We start from the raw sequence: 19093 nt of genomic DNA, 5'->3' as shown, positions 1-19093 counted from the left end.
GAACTAGATTTCTCACATAACTTATTTTAGCTTGTGGGATGTTTTCCTACACAATAAAACACAATGTGTATTCATTATTTGGTCTGTGTGTGTGTGTGTGTGTGTGTGTGTGTGCTTGTTACCTGGCCGATATGAGACATGACACAGCAGCAACCAAATACCCACTTTGATGTTTTATTTTGGTTCAAGGAGCATGGATATCAACACATTTTACTCGGGTGATACTTGTGCTCCTTAAAAGTGCATTATCTGTCCCGTATACTCGTTTCACACAAGTATAATATATATATGTATATATATATATATATATATACACATATATATTATACTCGTTTCACACAAGTATAATATATATATATATATGTACATATAAGTATATATATATATATGTATATATATATATATATATGTGTGTGTGTTAGGGGTGTTAAGATTCATCGATTACATCGATGCATCGATTTATTTTCCTACAATCTAACTGCATCGATAGAGCCTTGGCAAGTTGTCCCACACTGATGACGATATCGCTGTGAAATCGATTTTATCAATTACTAAGCATTTGTGCGTTGTATTTAAGCACGACAACGTTATATACATGTATTTTTATCACTTCTAATCGTAAAGTTGCTTGATTCGCTTCACTCTCCCTGAGTGTGACGTCATCGACATGTGCCGGTAGTGCCGACTCAAAACAAAACGAAGCATGGCTAACAGCAAAGAGGAGGCGGACGAGCTGGAGATTTTCAAGCCGAATTTGAAGTCGAGTGTGTGGAAACACTTTGGTTTCTGCAAAAAAGGAGGTGTTCTGGACAAGTCGGTGGCTGTCTGTCGAATGTGTGCTGACTGAGTAAAATAACAGAGAAGAAGCAGGGAAAACTACTGTCCATTCAACCTGATAGGTAAGGTTGCACTTTATTTTTGTATATTATTGTACTCCTTTTATACTGAGTAAAATGACAGAAGTAGCAGGGAAACCTACTGTCCATTCAACCTAATAGGTTGCACTTTATTTTTGTGTATTATTGTACTCCTCTTATACTGATTGAAAATCACAAGAGAAGTAGCAGGGAAACCTACTGTTCAGTTGTAATTCAGCCTGGAGGAATGTTGATCACACTTTTTTTTCTTTTCATCAGCAGGTTCTGAACTTGTGATAATTATAGTATTTAATAAAAGGTGAATGTTTTTGCCATTATTCGTTGTGTTTACTTATTTATATCCACAATTAATTAATCCCTGATTCTCTTTCAAGAAAAAACTCCCCTGCACTGTCCCCAGTATTCAGGTATGTATTTCACAGTCACACTGGTTCAGTTTTTGGCAAAACAAAAAAAGTTACTGAATCAATTTCTAGCCCTTGAATCGAATCGAATCATATCGTTCTAGATGAGCCAAATATCGTTCTTGAATTGAATCGGAACCATGGAAAATGATATGAATTGAATCGTTGTAAAAATGAATCGTTACACCCCTAATATATATATATATATATGTATATATATATATATATATATATATATATATGTACAGTAAATATACAGTCAATCAAGGTAGATCGAGAGTACATAAATAATAACATAAAACAACCAATTTAAAAAGAACAATATATAATATAATATAAGAAGTTAAAAACAGTCACAGGTAAAATCAGTCAGGTTTTTGGTGAGATTTCAAGCTTCAAAGTACACCGCAATTAATTTGTTCCAGGTGTGTGGCACAAAGAATCTAAAAATAGTCTTTCTGAAATCACTGTTAATTCTAGGAACCTGCACTACTAACCTCGACTTTAAATCGTATATGGACTGCACTTATATGATGCTTTTCTAGTCTTGCGACCACTCAAAGTGCTTTTACATACACATTCACACCATACATGGTGCCACCTGCTACGCAGTGATTATTTACACACATCAGAGCAATTTGGTGTTCAGTATCTTGCCCAAGGATACTTCAACATGGAGACTCAAGGAGCTGGGGATCAAACTGCAGATCCTCAGATTAACGGACAATCGCTGTACCCCCAAACCAAAGATGCCCGTATTGTAATGGACTTTTCTAAGTGTGGTATTGTTTCCTCTACTGAAGAGAATAATCTGAAAACATCTTCCACCACTGTCGTTTTGAGACATTAGTCTGAAATAAACAAAAAAAATCAACAAATAAAAAGACAAGTGGTTCCATAACGCTCCACATCTAAGGTTGTTGCTTTCATCTCAGAAACAGAAGCACATTGAAGCAACCCAGTCATCAGAAGAAAATGTTGGCATTGTATGTTTCTGTGAACCACAAACATGTTATATTTGCATGTTTCTTACATATCATATCAATGTTTCTAAAATGCTGTAGTATTTGGATGGATGCCATGGCACCTAGGTGAGATGCCTACCAAGCTGCAGACCACTGTTCTAGACCAACAAACAACAAAACTGGTTGTCTTTTAGTGACCCATCATTGTTTCAAACTGCTTTTTAGCCACATAATGTGGGTGTCTTGTAGCGACCCATGATGCAACACTTCACTGTTTTCCACTGGGGATAGTGCCACAAAAAGTGTTTTTTTAAATTGATTAATCATTATTATTATTATATTTAATTTTATCAAGACATTGCTGCATTTCCTACCAGGACACTGCAATGAGAAGTGGTTGTTTTTTAAAGAGACATTGCTCCTTTTCCAGTAAAGATTGTGCCCCCAAAATTGGGTGTCTTAAACCCAAACATGGTCTTTTCCCTAACTTCAGCCAAGTGGTTTTTGCGCCTAAACCTAACCACATGTTAACCACAGCATGGTTGAACAAAGTTTCAACATATTTGCTACATTATAATGTACAAATGTAATGTATCTGTGATTTGCAGAAATGTGCAATGCCTTTCTTCTGGTGATTGGGTTGGTTGCACATGGATAGTCCTTATCAGAATGTCCTTCTTTACTTTTTTTTTTTTTTAGTACACTTTTAAATTGTCAAACAAGTTTTAGAGAAGATTTTACAACAGCATACTGTCAACAAACAGACAGCACTTCAGTATATAATCATTATAAGAAAAAGCACCATAAGCCCGAAAAAGCACAGAACCTGGCTGTTTGCTGCAATTAGACCTGTTCTAAATACACACAGCACAAACAAGGAATAATACTACAGTTATCAGACCAAAAGACACGTCCTGGACTCCTGAACTTTTAACTTTCAATCATACTGAGCACCTCCAGGGAAAAACACAGCTAACATGTAAATGCTATCATGGCATAAGAATCAATGAGTGAAACAGGAGCAGTGGTTTTAATTTCAGTAATTTCAACTGAACTTGATAGGACTGACAAAAGAAAGACAACCACAGACAACACAAAGGACATCACTACATGTTATGAGAGTGACAATGATTTAAGTTAACTAGGTTCCTTTTTGTAAGATTCATAAGCATTAAAAATCTGATCTAAGGTCCAAAATATCTATTTGTCAAAGCTCTGATGTAAAAATGTTTCCAGTCAGTGGTAGCAAGGTGGCAAGGTAGTGTAGGGAAAATGCTGTGTTAATAAAAAAAAATAACTAAAAAAAGACTTGGACGAGCCATGTTAATATCAGTCAGTATGGAATCAGAGATCGACTGTGAAGCTAATGGCTCACAACTTGGCTTACCTGGTCTGAATGATATGTGGTTGTTATCAAGGCTGTTAGCACTTCTAGCCATCTTCATGCTCTTCAAAACATACAGGTAGGACTTGATGAAGGAGGGGAAACTTCATAAATTCCAGTTGGCCAGGGAAAGAAGAGAAAATTTTGGGAAATGTGGTCTTTCTTTTCAGAAACATTAGGTGTTTCAAGCTGGATAAGTCTAATAGTAATCGTATTCAGCCTCTATTGTAGCTGCTGTGTCCTAAAGTCCCACAATGCTTTGCATTACTCAGTACCGCTGACGTTATGATCCTATTCGCTATACACTGTATAAGAATCTATATACACTATATACACTATACGTTATACACTATATACGCTATACACTGTAGAATCAGTTTAAGTTAACATGAGGCTTCATCTGTCAGAGTTAGTCAAATCAAGAGGGTGTTTACCACAGTTACAGTCTGTTTAAGACAAAAGTTCATTATTGTGTAACCGTCCCTTCACTACCGCTTAGCCAGGAAAAATCCTACTTCCTGTGGAAACAAAAGGAACTAAATAACTTTGGAAGATACCCACTGAAATTGAATGCACTCAGACTGTTGAAGCCTCATATTGCTTCAGATAAACTGCAAAGAATGTAGACTTTGGGTTTCGTCCACAATAACTTACATTGAAGCACATTAGGAATGGGTCTCTTAATGTGATTTTGCAGGATTACAATAGAATACCAAGACCGTAAAGCAACATCAATCAAGATCCGTCCCTCATGCTGACTGAAACTTAAATGCAAACAGTAGAACATGCAAACAAGAAACACACATGGATCCTGCTGATGTGCACCATGGGATTGTTGGTAGGGATGATGATAGCTGTGGTGATGAAAAAAGACCAACAATGCATCAGTGCCCTACCCTTCACCTGAGATAAGAAGAATCAAGTGCAGGGGGTGGGAGCTGAGGATGGGGAAAAGGTGAAGGTTGAGATGGTGGTTTGGGCTGGGGTGGGGGTAAGGAAAGGGGTTTGGTGGGAATGGTGCCCTTCTAGGGACAAAGAGGCGAAGGACTTGGCCCCTGCCCACTGTCACCATCAAGAGCCATCCCTCATGTAGGACCCCCCAGCGGTTGCTTGTCCATCCTCCACACACACATAAGAACTGTGCCACTGTAGGTCTCTGGTCTCCAGCCAGACTCTACATATGAGACTGTCTGATGATGTGTGTGTTGCACTGGGGGATGTTGGAGTGTCAGTCCCAGGATGGAGTATACCCTTGAGCAAGGTGGTATTACACTTCGGCCCTCTCCTTAGCTTGGCTAATTATCAGTTTTGCCATTAGCATCGTACAAGAGAGTTAAAGAAGTACCTTTGTTATATTTCAAAATCCAAATACGGCACATGGGTTTAATTACAGTTTAAGAGATTACAGTCTGAGTGCTAACAATATCATGTATAGGCTGCCTTTACTTGGAAAATAGTCATTTTCAATCAGTAGTCTGATCAAACACTGAAGCCTAACTAAGGTCTGAGTATCTGACATTTGACAATGAGCAGTCCCTCCAGGATTTCACAGACTGTTTTGTGATCATTGCAGCCTAAAATGCCTGATTTCACTGGAGCTTTTCTAAAAACATGGTGATGTATGTTGCAGTATTGCAATAAATGAAATTGTGGGAGCAGCTAAAAATTGCAAAAATAGTTGCAATGCTGACTCACATTTGGGGGGGCATCAACAGCTGATTACCAACAGTCAGTTAATATGATTAGTTGCAGTACAGCCTTTTGACATCTAATAAGCTGTCAAATTCTTTAATTTGTTTCTTAAAGTGGACCAAAAGCAACAAACCCCCACCAATGTTGATTGCAATTTCATGGCCTCAGACCCCCTTGGGCCCAGGGACACCAAAACTTTGGTTTACTTTTATTGGTTTCCTCTCTTTTTGACCATGATCTCTTCCTAACCTGGTTTGTTACTGACTGTGCTGACAGCTGTTTTGTCATTTAAATATTTCCAGTTTTGGTCATTTTGAAAGGCAATGGCTAACGCATTCTCACTCTGAACTAATGTACCAACGATTGATCAGTGGCCCTACATGTCAAAATATGTTGCGCTAAGTACCTTCCTGTGTCAGTTTTGGACACTCTGGGACAGCATGTCAGTTTACGCTTGCTACATACATTGTTTTCACAGGAAATGTACAGTTTCTGCTTATTAGGTGTATTTTATAAAATACACTTAAGAGTGTAGGTAAAACACTTGGATTTTAGGTTTACTTCCTCCACATTTAGGCAACAAAAACACATGTTTAGGTTTAGAAAAAAAACGATTGTGGTTTGGTTTAAAATAAGTACATTTGCCCCTACCATGATGTAACATCACATAACAGACATCACTGGCATAGTATGCTACACATTCTAGCACACTATGTTGCTATTAAAATAATTTGACCGACTTTTGGTTTCACAAGGGACACAAACCGTTGACTTCCAGGTGAAAGTCTGGTGTTTGTTTGACCCATCTCCCAACCCTCCCAATCACCTATATAGACTTCAAGTAGTTGCCCGGAGCATCAAAAAATGCTGCCACCTGGTGTGTCTCATACAGCCACTAAAGGATGTCTGTGTAAGTTGTTGTGTGATACAGAGGGCCACTCACCAATCATTTTTTGACGTGCTGTGAGTGAGGTCGAGTTGCAATGGCAAACCTTCACAAATCCTGCAAATGAACCTGTGAGCAAGCTGTAAGACAATGAAAGGAGTGCAAAGGTTTGAATATTGTTTAAAGTTGGCCCGTAATGGCAGATCCATGCACAGTTTATGTACACCCCTTGCACACACTGAAACATACACCTTCACTATTTAATAGATGAACTTACCTGCAGATGCTTTCCCTGTTTTTAGAATGACTCCCAATCAGGGGTTCCCATCGCTGTGGCTACATCCATCGAGGAACAAATTACAGTTGGGGATTAGGATTGGGGAGGGGGGACAACCCAGTGTTTTATCAGTGGGACCGTGTTCTGTCTGCCGAGCCGCTTATATTTCAGGTAAACATAATCCAGATTCGGCTCTGGCGGGGGTAGATTCAATTAAGATACAGAGACAACTTTGTTAATGCAGCCGTATCTTAATACCCTGGCCACAGCTTGTAATGAATCTGGGCTCAGTGGTGGGAGCTAAGAGTCAGGGACAAGGGAAGAGGACTGAGTGTGACAGTATCCTGTGGCGGTGGATGCTGGAGTTACAGTCATCAGGCCAAGGCCTGGTACTGTACGGGTGAGGAAACTTGTGTTTTCAGGTTTGTCTTAATGCACATCAGATATTGATTTGATTACAAGTGAGCACTTCTGATAACATTTGTGTTTCCTAGATATGTTTATCAAAGAATCAGGCTTTTTAGTTAGCCTGATTGATCACTCCATTCTAGTCAGTAAACTTTATAACTCCCAGACGGTTTGTTATTTTGTAATTTGTTATTTTGTAGATTGATTTAAATGTAGGGAATAGCACATTTCACACACACACACACGCACACACACACAGACAAATAGCCTATGTATATGCATGTATTTTCTTTTGGTATAGGCTAACTGTCAGTCTTTATGTTGGTGATATGATATTACAAATTTGGACTTTGAACAGGCACTTAAGTCTCTAGAGACATTCAAACTACTATTATGTATACATTTTTAGTGTAATAAAGTCTCTTTCCCAGGTCTCTGAATAGTAACACTTTGGGTTGGTGGCTTGGTCTGACTGCCAACCCAAGGTTGTCTGTTTGCTGACCACACAACAACAACATCTGTGTTAAATCAGTTCTTGCAATAGTCTCTGAGAGGGTACTATATCAAAGGCTTTATAGACACACACACACACACACACACACACATATATATATATATATATATATATATATATACATATATATATATATATATATATATATATATATGCAGTATATAGGGTACACACACAGTCAGCACCAAAGTCAATACATTCCTACTCTGACCTCATCATATACTAACGTTTGGTCATGGACTTTCCACGTCAACATATGATGTGCAAGGTACTGTGGGTGTGTTGTTTGTTGCCATTCTGGGATGCCATGTCAACATTAGCCTCTTATGTGCATTGTCTGTTTTCAAAAAATACTTCTGTTTCACAGGAAATGTACAGTTTGCATACTGTCTCTTTCAAAATAAATGCACTACGTCAGTACAACACTACGAATTAGTGTTCTTTTTCCTTCAACAACAAATGTACATGGTTATGTTTAGCCAACACATGCATGTGGTTGGGTTTAGGCAACAAAAGCATGTGGTTGGGTTTAGGAAAAAAGAACAGGTTAACAATCTTACAGGAAGCAAACACCCGCCTCCCGGGTGTAAGTTGGTGATTGTTGGAACCATTCACAGCCCCTCCCGCAACTTTGTTGTTGTCCCGCCACGTTTTCCCCTGATGCCGCCAGCCACGTATAATGCAGACGGCAAAGGATGCCTTTTTTCATCAGTGTCTAATGCCAGGCGTCACAGACCAAGCGCCGGTATTCGTCAACTGCGGAGTAAGGCAGGATTGTCAAAGTTGATGCCATTGTTGGCACCAAAACAGAATTAGAATCAAGTTCTGAAATAATAATTTCTACATCACATGACAGCTGTTTAGCACATCCAGAGTTATTGCATTGAATCAGTGTTGGGAAGTAACTAATTACATGTAACTGAGTTATGTACTTAAATTACAAAATACATGTAATTGTGATCAGTTACAATTACTGAGAAAAAAATGTCATTATATTACAGTTACAAATCAAAATGTTGGTGATTACAAAGGGGTTACATTCAAATGTATACAATTTTGGTGAAAAGCTTATGTAAAATACAACACTTATTCTGTTGCTTTGCATCTTTTCACAGAACAGGAATGCCTTCTTTCAGCAAATTTCCAGACAAAGCAGGACAGCAAAACTGTTGGGACATACTTGAGAGCAACACTTATGCACTGTGTTTTAGGAGAATTGAACGTTATTGCCCGATTAAACCAGTCTTTAGAAAAGTAATCAAGAAGTAATCACATGTAATATATTACATTACTTTGATGTAGCAATTAAAATTGTTACATTACTTACTACATTTTGAACAGTAATCTGTAACTTATTACATTTCAAAAGTAACCTTCCAAACTATTTATTTTAAGCCTGCTATCACAGATGATGTGAGAAACAACTTCTTTATAAAACTAATCAACTCTGGATGTCAGAAGTGAAGCTGAAAGCCAGTGTTTGTCCTACAAGACTCCTAATGCCTATTTTCCCACCCATGCAGAAACAACAGTTTGACATCATTTGATTCATTGGCGATTGATGAAGACATTTCCTGAATTGCATCTACAAGAGCTGCTGAGTTCCCAAAGCTTTTTGGTCTTTCAGTCTGGGTCACTAGCTCAACAATCCTCCTTCAGTATCAGCTGAGAGACAGCCACCCTGAGACCCATGTGGTGAGCAGACTGCCTAACCAGAGCATATCTCATCCCTCTGGATGTTAATATTTATTGACGGCACTAGGCTGGTGTTAGAACATTAAAAAGGGGATCGGGAAGAAGGGCTCTGCGGACTTAAGCCCTGGGAGGCCACGGCGACTCAAAGACTTATTCAGATGATGTGCAGTGAGATGCTTGTCCTTGAAGAAAAGGAATTAGTGTCTGTGGAAGTCAAAGGAAAAATGGAGAGAGAGTAGAGTAAGGGGGGGCCGAGAAAGACAGGAAGAGAATGTGTTTGACAGAAAAAAATGTGTGTATGTGGATTTGGGAACGTGTGTTTGCATGCATATTTGTGCACACACCCATGTGTGATAGAGCCAAAAAAAGAGAGAAAGGAGGGGGAGAAAGGCAAAGCGAGACTTCTTCACACAGGGAGAGATGATGCAAAGAGCACAGGCTGGTACAAAAGTGTTACCACAGGACCGAGCAGACAATCCCCTCTCCAGGAAACGCAGATCAAAGCGGATTTAAGTAGTCAAGACTTGTTCCGTGCGGTTTCAACCAGCAGTTTCGACCCTGTAGCCATACTTTTCCTCTCTGTGTCGAGATCAGTTAGGAAGGGGTGACGAAGCTGCGGAATTGAGTCATGGCAAAATTTGACAGAGAAGCCCCAGTGTCCCTGAGAAGCAGCAAGGCTCAACATTGTGTGGCATGTGTTGATTCACTGGCAAACATGTTTTAATGAAAGATAATAATAATAATATATAAAATAATATGTATATCAAGCTGCCTCTTACATTTACGGCATGTAGTGGTATTGTAAAAGAATTTTATATGTTTTAGTTCAACTTTTTTTAATTTTTACATTTTTTACACTACTCTTTAATCACTAACTCCCCAATACCCATACATGCATAACACTTGTATGAGCCATGTAGTGTTCACATAAAATAAATGCCCCCCTTTTAAAAGCCTCTGTCACAGAAGTTTCCATACACTTTTTGAGGATTTATTCGACTTGAGTTGCTGTAACTGACTTTTTGTTGTGTTGCAACAGCAAAGCCAAATGAATGCAGCATTGCAATGCCTGTTCCAAATTTTTGGCTTATCTCTTTGAAGTCTAATGACGTTCACTTGACATTTACTTGAGACACATGTAATTCAATTCAATTGCAGCTCAACAGATGGTTAAAAAAGGATTCAAAATGATTGATCGAAGGCACCAATTGCTGAGCTGTTATTGGCCCTTTTTCCCAGTTTGAGAACCTCTTTTAGCTCTTTGGACACATCATATTTGTCTATCCACTGGAATCCATTTCTGAATACATTTGAGGTGAAGAAAATGTCATGCAGTTGCAGAACCAGAATTTGTTGAACCTTTTAAACATTTGTACGCAAAATGAGTAGGCTAATAATCAGATGGAAATGCCATTGCCATTGTGTTCATGTAGGCTGATTTCAGAGAGGCGGTTTTATTGTTTTGTCCCAGCTGATTGAATGACAAATTTTGTTCTGCCAAAGGTCATTTTAGGTGACGTGGAAGCTGCAGCAGTGGTTAACATTGTCATATTTCTTTGATTGTGATAATGTAAAGAGTTGTTATTACTGTAGGTTGGCAATTCCATTCTGTTGCATCAATCAAATTCAGTTTATTTTGATTTTTGTAGCTATTTACCATGGATGTAGTTTAGAAGCTAACTAGCTACATAGGAAAATAACATCCACATTCTTAATCCCACCTACAATGGGCTGATTGGGTGAAACAGTCATCAATAAGCGTAACACTAAACAAATTGGAGATGCAGATGGCAATTTAAAGGTCAGGAACTAGGTAGTGATAGGCAGACCGATCCTTTTCACACTCTTGGTTCCAAACCTTATGAGCTTTAGTTTCAAGTTCTCTGTGGCACTCTGTTATAGGACATGCACATTCTACAGCTCCATAAAACTTCTCTTAAATGCATTACCAGTTATCATGTATATGTTTACATTAATAAAGATAAAATATTCATTTTGATGCAGCTATTTGGCATCCTTGTATGAATGTAAGTATGTAAGCTCAATAAGATGTTACAGAAATGTGACTGACCAACAATCTTTCTTTTGAGAGGCAAGTAGCAGACGTTCCAGTTACATCTGCTGCATACTTCTGGTGCTGGAAAAATCTTAAAAATGAATTCCCGATCATATTTCATGACGCTTTGTAACTGGACTTTCACATCTTCATATTGTGTGCTAGGTATCCTCTTGCATCTGCCTTTGACGTTCTGGGACACCGCAACCAACACTGGGACATCAACAAAAGCACATCGTTAGGTTTAGCAACAAAAGCATGTGTTTAGGTTTAGAATAAAAACATTAGGGCTGGGCTTGACATTCATACGGGAAGCAAACACCAGGCTCCGAGGTGAAGGTCCGGGGTTTTTGGACCCATCCACCAAATGTGTACCATTTCTTCTGTTTTTTTTTTTAAGTGCTATTATTGAATGTCAGTGCAAAATCATGTGCAAGCTCAGAAAGAAGACCTTCCTCTGTGAATGTGAATCAAACCTTTTATAACTACTCACAGTAAAAAATATCTAAATGTGAAATAAAGTCTTAAATGGACCCAAAAACAAAATGCATATTATTGCTCTGTCAAGAGCTGGAGCCTGTTGTTTTCCTGTGCTGTTGAAATGTTAGAAAATGCACTTCCTAACAGTTTAACCACACATTATAGACACAATATAAGTACATGTAGTGCAGAATAGAGACATTACTTTCAGATTAACCAAAGGAGGCTGCTTTTGAATAGTGGGGATTGTACATCTGTAAGAAAGATGTGTGAGAAGTCTGCATTAGAAACAAGAGGTGGCAGATTACACATCTGCACTGCCTCACTTTTCACAGAGGACTCTGTTCTGTGCAGTGCATGCTGGCAGGACAGCACAGAGATAGAGTATGAGGTCTGAGGCTGCAACAGAAACACAGATAGTGAACAACAGAGACGGCTGAAAAGGCTGATAGAGACAGTATAATGTTGAGGGAGCAGGAGCCAACAGAATGCATACCCACAGAGGAGGTAGAGAGATGTAAGGGGATGAAGCAAAGAAGGGGGTGAGTAAGTGGGTGATTTATTATTTGTCTTGATCTATGGTGTGATCACAGACATTCAATTTATTTCAGAGAGAGGGTAGAGCAGTGACAGTGGTTGTGTGTGGGTATGAGCACCCATCAGCACTATAGCGAGAAGATGCCCGTTTCACCTCTGCTGTAAAAGCCCCCAGGAGTGAGGCTGCTGTGAATGGTTTGGTTAAAAGTAGCCAAACTAAACAATGTGGTTCATATTCATTACTTTAACGTTGTTTATAGAATAAATGTTGAAGTGTGTTTTTCACATTATTTAGTGTAAAAAAATTATTTTTGCAGCACATTGGTAAACAAAATGTTCCATTATTCGAAGGTCTCACTACACAGGAGAGGCAAAGCCCCCTCAGGACTCATGCCACATAAACCATCATTTTCAGTGTCTTTTACAGTATATCATAATAAAGAAAACCTTTACTGAAGTCAGTTTCAAAATCACTATGAGACTGTTCACTGTTGTTTGTGTGGCATGTCTGCATACAATGAAAGATGATCCGGTAACAAGACAGCAGTGTTTAGGCATGTTTTAGCCATGCTAGCAACTTGGCTTCAGGAATGGCAATGTCAGTATGTTGGTTGGTCAGTTCACCACTTTGAACCAGACTTAAATATCTGGACTAGATGAACAATGTTTCCCCAAATAACGGTTGGTATGATATCTTATGAATCAGCACCCCACGAATGGCATTGTCACATTACCTACTTACAAATGTACCTGACTTATGTTACATACTTGACATCAAGTTACACAGGTTAGGGTTAGGCAAGGAAAATTATATAGGTTGGGTTATGTTTCAGAAAAGAAACATGACTGGGCATTGACATGCTATGTACTTACTGTTATGTACTGAACATAAAGTTATTTAGGTTAGGTTTAGGCAAGTAAAGATATTCTGGTTAGGTTAAGGAAAAGAAACATCTGATGACATACAGTACCTTTAACTAACTCAAAGTTCACTCCTTATGCACCTTCAGTCTAAAGACTACTTCTTCTTTTCTCCTGTTAGCACACTGGTGACATGATTACAGCCGCCTCAATTACGTGGATTATACAGAAATTACTAGCTCATGGTTATGTGGGTTATAAACAAACTCTGGTGCATTATTTTTCATAAGTATATGCATACTAGTCCATACCCATTGAGTGCACAGTTGCCCACGTATAGTTTCACATGGCGTGTGTTTGGGATACAGGTCATAGGAAATTGCAGATTAAATAGTCAAGTGAACCCATTAAGAAGAGCAATGTATTCAGACAGAGTTTTTGTGAATTTGATAGTACGATTGCTTTATTGAAATTACATTAGTACCATTGCCAACAGTGTGATAGTTAGTGGGCTAAAATGGTACATTAGTAGTTGAGGTAGCACGTTGAAAGGCAGATAGTTAAAGTGTTTATATGTTGTATTGACTTAAAAGTGGGCCACACTGGTAGACTGACTGACAGACAGAATGACACACTGACAGTTTCCGTGATTATGTACAGCATACCATACCATGACTTAGTCATACCAAAAATTTGAAAAAACCCAACAACAAACATTTGGCCACAGGGTGAGCCACAGCGATCTGTTGCATTTAGCCATTTTTAAGCATTTTTCTGTTGTTATAGCGCCACCCAGTTTCCAATTATTGTTAGAATTAGAGTTAAATTTCTCCAGTCACCTTGAGGCGTCCTGTTCTACATATGTACCAAGTTTAGTAAAAATCCATATGGCGGTTAGGCCTAGATAAGAAATGAGCTCTCTAGCGCCCCATTTTGTTTGATCAGGTCAAAAATGGAGGGGTCCCCTCAGATTATGTGTGGTCATATGCCTACAAAGTTGCGTGGTGATGGGTGAAACCCTTGAGATGTTATACACCTTTATGTGATGAGCCACGCCCTCCACAATATTCATTGCTTTATAGAAGCTCAGTTTAAGTAAGTTTTCCAACTTTTGCCAAGAGGGAACTTCAGATGTTGGTCCCTAGATTATGTTCACCGAGTTTCATGCACATCGGTCAAACTTCCTAGGAAGAGATCGATTTTAAGTGTTTTTCAAAAAATTCAAAATGGCAGAAAATCTATATAACTGGAAGTTATGTGTTCTTGAAGCAAATGTGTTCCTCATGAGGAGAGGCATCTCTGTGCAAAGTTTCATGTCTCTACGACATACACGGCATGAGATATGCCCATTCAAATTTGCAATTTCAGTTGGTTGCTATAGTGTCCCCCTTTGGCCAATTGATGTAATATTGCGTCATTCATATCCTCCCATGACCCTGCCAGTAAGTATATAGCTAAGCTAGCGAGTTAAAGGGATAGTGCACCCAAAAATGAAAATTCAACCATTATCTACTCACTCATATGCCGATGGAGGACCTGGTGAAGTTTTAGAGTCCTCATATCCCTTGCGGAGATCGGCGGGGGGAACGGGCAGCACACCTAATGGCAGATGGCGCCCCAGACTAACGTCCAGAACACAAAATTGAATCCACATAGTATCTCCATACTGCTCATCCATAGTGATCCAAGTGTGCTGCAGCCGCGGCTAAAAAAACAGTTGTTTCGAAAAACGTCATATGAACTCTGTTTTTAGCCTCACTGTAGCCTGTAGCTCTGACTGTTTCTGTGCTCTGCGCTCTGTTATTAACAGCACTTCTGTCACTTTGGGTTTGACGTTGTTGTTGTTGTGTGTCACATAGCAAGCAATGCAAGAGACACTTTGAAATCTGATTTTAGCAGCTGGGACATCCGGACTGAGATGCATCTGTAGAAATCTGATTGGAATCACAACATATAAAACCACCTCCGAATGTGGTTTGGATTTGATTTGTAAAAATAGTATTTCATGTGTTTTTTTTTTTTTTTCAGTCCAGACTTTTTAAAATCAATCTGGATACAATCAGAATATGCCCCCCCAAAAAAAGGATTTGGGCTGGCGGTCTGAGCATAGCATTGGTGATTTTCTAACCCTTCATCTAGCACTACCACGAGGTTGATATTTGTGATCTTGAGTGACATGTCCAAACAGTTCATGTCTTACATATTAAATGCCATGAAATTACATGTTCATCTTTGGATTAATTGTTAAAACTTTGTTAATCCCCTGACTTTTCATCTAGCGCCATCATCAGGTTAAAGTTTTAACTTTTACAATACATGGTCATAAATGTCAACCTAAAATGGTGAACATGGTTTACATCATCCCTTTTTACTATCAGCATGAAGCATTGTCATTGTGAGTGTGTTAGTATGCCTGCGTTAGCATTTAGCTCAAAGCACTGCTGTGCTTAAGTACATGTGTCATAAACTTTTGTTTGTCATAGAGTTTCTGCAGTAATCCAAAATCCAGCTTTTTGTCGAGGGAACCAGGGCAAGGTTAACTTCTGCATCAGCTTACAAAAAAATGTCATTCCTGATGCACTCTATTTGTAGTTCAATAATGCATCATGTGGAATCATCTAAGCATTTTTTTTGTCAGGACCTTCTAAAACATAAAATACAACTCCTCAATTAAGATTGGGGAGCAATTGTTATGATGGTTAAAGAAACCAACAGTGACTGTGAGACTTAAAACGCAAGTTGCAATCTACTGCAGCACTTTGCATGCCGAACCATCTAATCTGACCTTTGCCCTAACGGGATTTGCAGCAACCTAAAAACATTGTTCTACTTTAACATTTGCTTATGAGAGAGGATATTCAATCAGTACCCTCAATATTTGCATGGCTACATGAGGTAATTTTTCAGCAAATTGTAAACAGGTTTTTTTTGGTCTTTTGAACAAATGACTGATGCTGTTACTTCTCTTGTTTAGACAGTCTCTCCATGCAGATGCACTCTCTCCATGTTTCTTATAGGTAGGAATCTTTCTTAGAGCAGATCAAAGGAGCATAATCTGGTAAAGATAGGAAACATGATCTTTAAAATCAAAAGTTTGCCTGATTATTCTGCACACTTTTACAAATCCCAGGTGTTGGGGGTAAATTCATTGTGTTGTAACAGCCTACATGTTAAATCCTTTGGAGCGGTATGTATCTTATTAAACATTTTTTTTTATTGTGTACTAATTGTCCAGTTCATTATATACTGTAAAATACACACAACACTGCTTTTTTTAACTCTAACACCAGTGGGTCTTTTTCTCTTCCTTGTCCCAGTATGTGGGCCATACCCCCAATGCAGTGACGTCTTCAAACCCTGCATGTGTCAACTTATTCCTAGAGCACTCCATCTGTAAGAAAACATGCCTGGCTCCTCCTTAACCCCCACTGTGAGCTCCTCAGTGCCCTGAAGAGAGAGGGCAGAATCTCCCTTAGTGTGATAGACTTGTTCTCCATTGCTGTCCCCAGGTGGGTTATCCTCTGAAAGCAAACCCGAGGAACATCACTCTACCTCCCCCTCATAAGGGAGAAGATCCCATCCCAGAGGAAGACGGGTACACTTTACTCATGTGAGTTGATGGCAAAGATGCTTCAGCCTGACACTCTGACCAGTTGTTTGTTCATAGAAAGGATGATCACAAAAATCACACATGGCCCTAACCAAAGAGTTGTAGGGAACCTCCCTCATACAGCCACCTCTCCTACCCACTACCATTAAGCCAAGATCGAGAGAATTCATTACAAATCAACCCCTCACCCCATTTCCTATGCCCCCACCCAAACCCTGCTCAAACTGCTTGCATCCTGTAATCCGACAGATTAATGGCAGAGCATGAAATGTGGCGTTTACGTCGACAAAAGTTAAATGTTGTAGGGAGGGAGGGGCGTTCTGGCTTTGGCGTGTGGATTACGCCGTGCGAAACCTCCTTAATGCCAGTATAATTTGATGGAGCTGCCAATTTGCTGTATGCGCACTCTCTCTGCCCCACTTCTTAGTCCTCCTCCCCCCGAACCAAAGCCGACTTTGCTGCGACACTTCTGAGGAGGATCTGAAGTTTGGAGAGGCGGAGATACGGTTGGGAGGAGGAACGAACAGCCATGTTGCCTGGGATCACTACCTCCTCCCCCAAGCTTAAGATCACAGTGCTAATGTCATTTCTGAATTAATGTCACGTCTGGATTAGCATAATATACTATCTGAGTCAAAGGTACTACAGGTGCATACACAGAAACTGAAACCTGGTGAAAAGTTTATTATTGGATTACCTTTAAGGTGCTTCTTGCAGCATTTTAACATCTTTTAAATTTGACACATCACCTATAATTACCATAAACAAACACTATTACCTCAGAATCCTTTAACACTTAAACATTTAGTAACAAAATTGCATTTTTGCAGACATAAAATACTTCAACTAAAATGGACAAATATTATTCATATACTGTTGGATAAGTTGCGACTGTGATGGCAATTTCTCAGATGTGTACTGATAATAATGTCCATAAATCTGTTTTGAAACAATGTAAAAAGATTCCAGGCTATATGTAGACACAGCCATACTTTGAAATAAATGCAACATGTTGTTTCAAAATTTTCTATCAACAATTTTGTTTACCATGGTCACCAGGTCCTACAGGAGTAAACCACAGGGTAATTGCTCCTGATACTTGACTAAAAATGTTAACAAAAAGGGCTGTGTTTGTTACAGTAGCAATTATTGTACTTGTCCTTGTTGTAATGTAACAACAACCGCAACAACTGCTAGACCTATCATGTAAACCTGTACATGTGCACCTACAAAAATGCATACCGACAAATATGCAGAAAAAGTTCAGAGCCATTAAAAATCAAATCAAATATACTGCATGCACAACTGTTATAGATAAATTAACTATGGGTGAGCATTTCAATAGCATATATACCCAACTGAAATTCTGAATTCAAGTTAATAAGCCATGACTTATTGATTTACAAATGGTCATTTTGAATTTGTGAAAAAACTTTTTTTGAATGCCTCCATGGAAAATGACATACTGATTTATTGATTAAGGACCATGTTTAAAGGATAACTTAGGTATTTTTTCAACCTGGGCCCTGTTTTCCAATGTGTATGTGTGCGTATGATTCATGGGTATAACTCGTTTTACAATTGGTTCAGTATTGAGGGAGGCGGATGCAGCCGGCAGCCGCGAAACAAGCTAAAACGGTAACGGGGGCAAATGCGTCCTGTATAAGTTTGCGCATTAAAAGTGCTTTTTTTCGCCACTGACCGGTTCAGATTACCAGTGCTATCTCTGTAAATAGCATACTAAGTGTTTCCCTGACCCTTCACCTCTGTGAAGCTGTGTGTGACGTCATGTTGCGAGAACTTTGCTTGTTGCCGGAAGAAAACAGAGGAGCCATGCTGAGCGCCGCACAGTGTGTTATCCTTTAATAACAGCAACACTATATTAACACATCACTTTACAAACTCTCACACAACTCATGCGTAATCCAAGTCTCACTCATTCATTCATATGCTCAGGACTTTCCAAATGAATGCATTTTCACTTACAATATCCCTTTGTATTTTAAACTGAAAAATGAAAGTTATTGGTGCTCTCTTCAAAACCAGACTCCAATACTATACTAGGTTTTAAGCCCAGATGCATGTTCTTGCGAAGTACTGAGCATACGACTGGATAAATAAGACTTGTATTATACTACACAAGTTGTGTGAGAGTTTGTAAATGAATGTTTTGGTATAGTTTTGTTGTTGGTAAACATCATCTCCAATCAATCAATAATTATGGCAACCTTTGTCCATGGAGGCATGCAAGAAAAACAAAGGTTTTTTAACAAATTCAAGGTAACATGGCGTGACTAATTGTTTACAAGTTTACAAATGGCCATTTGTGGGTGGAGCATTCCTTTCACGGTTTCGGGATGAGCCAAAATATTACATAAATATATTATAATAATATAGCCGCAAGCATCAATTCAAGGGTGCAAGCCCTTCCTGGGGGCGGCAGAAG

Source organism: Epinephelus lanceolatus, chromosome 4 (assembly GCF_041903045.1).
Source record: "Epinephelus lanceolatus isolate andai-2023 chromosome 4, ASM4190304v1, whole genome shotgun sequence".
Classification (NCBI taxonomy): domain Eukaryota; kingdom Metazoa; phylum Chordata; class Actinopteri; order Perciformes; family Serranidae; genus Epinephelus; species Epinephelus lanceolatus.
Note: the sequence above shows the minus strand (reverse complement) of the source record.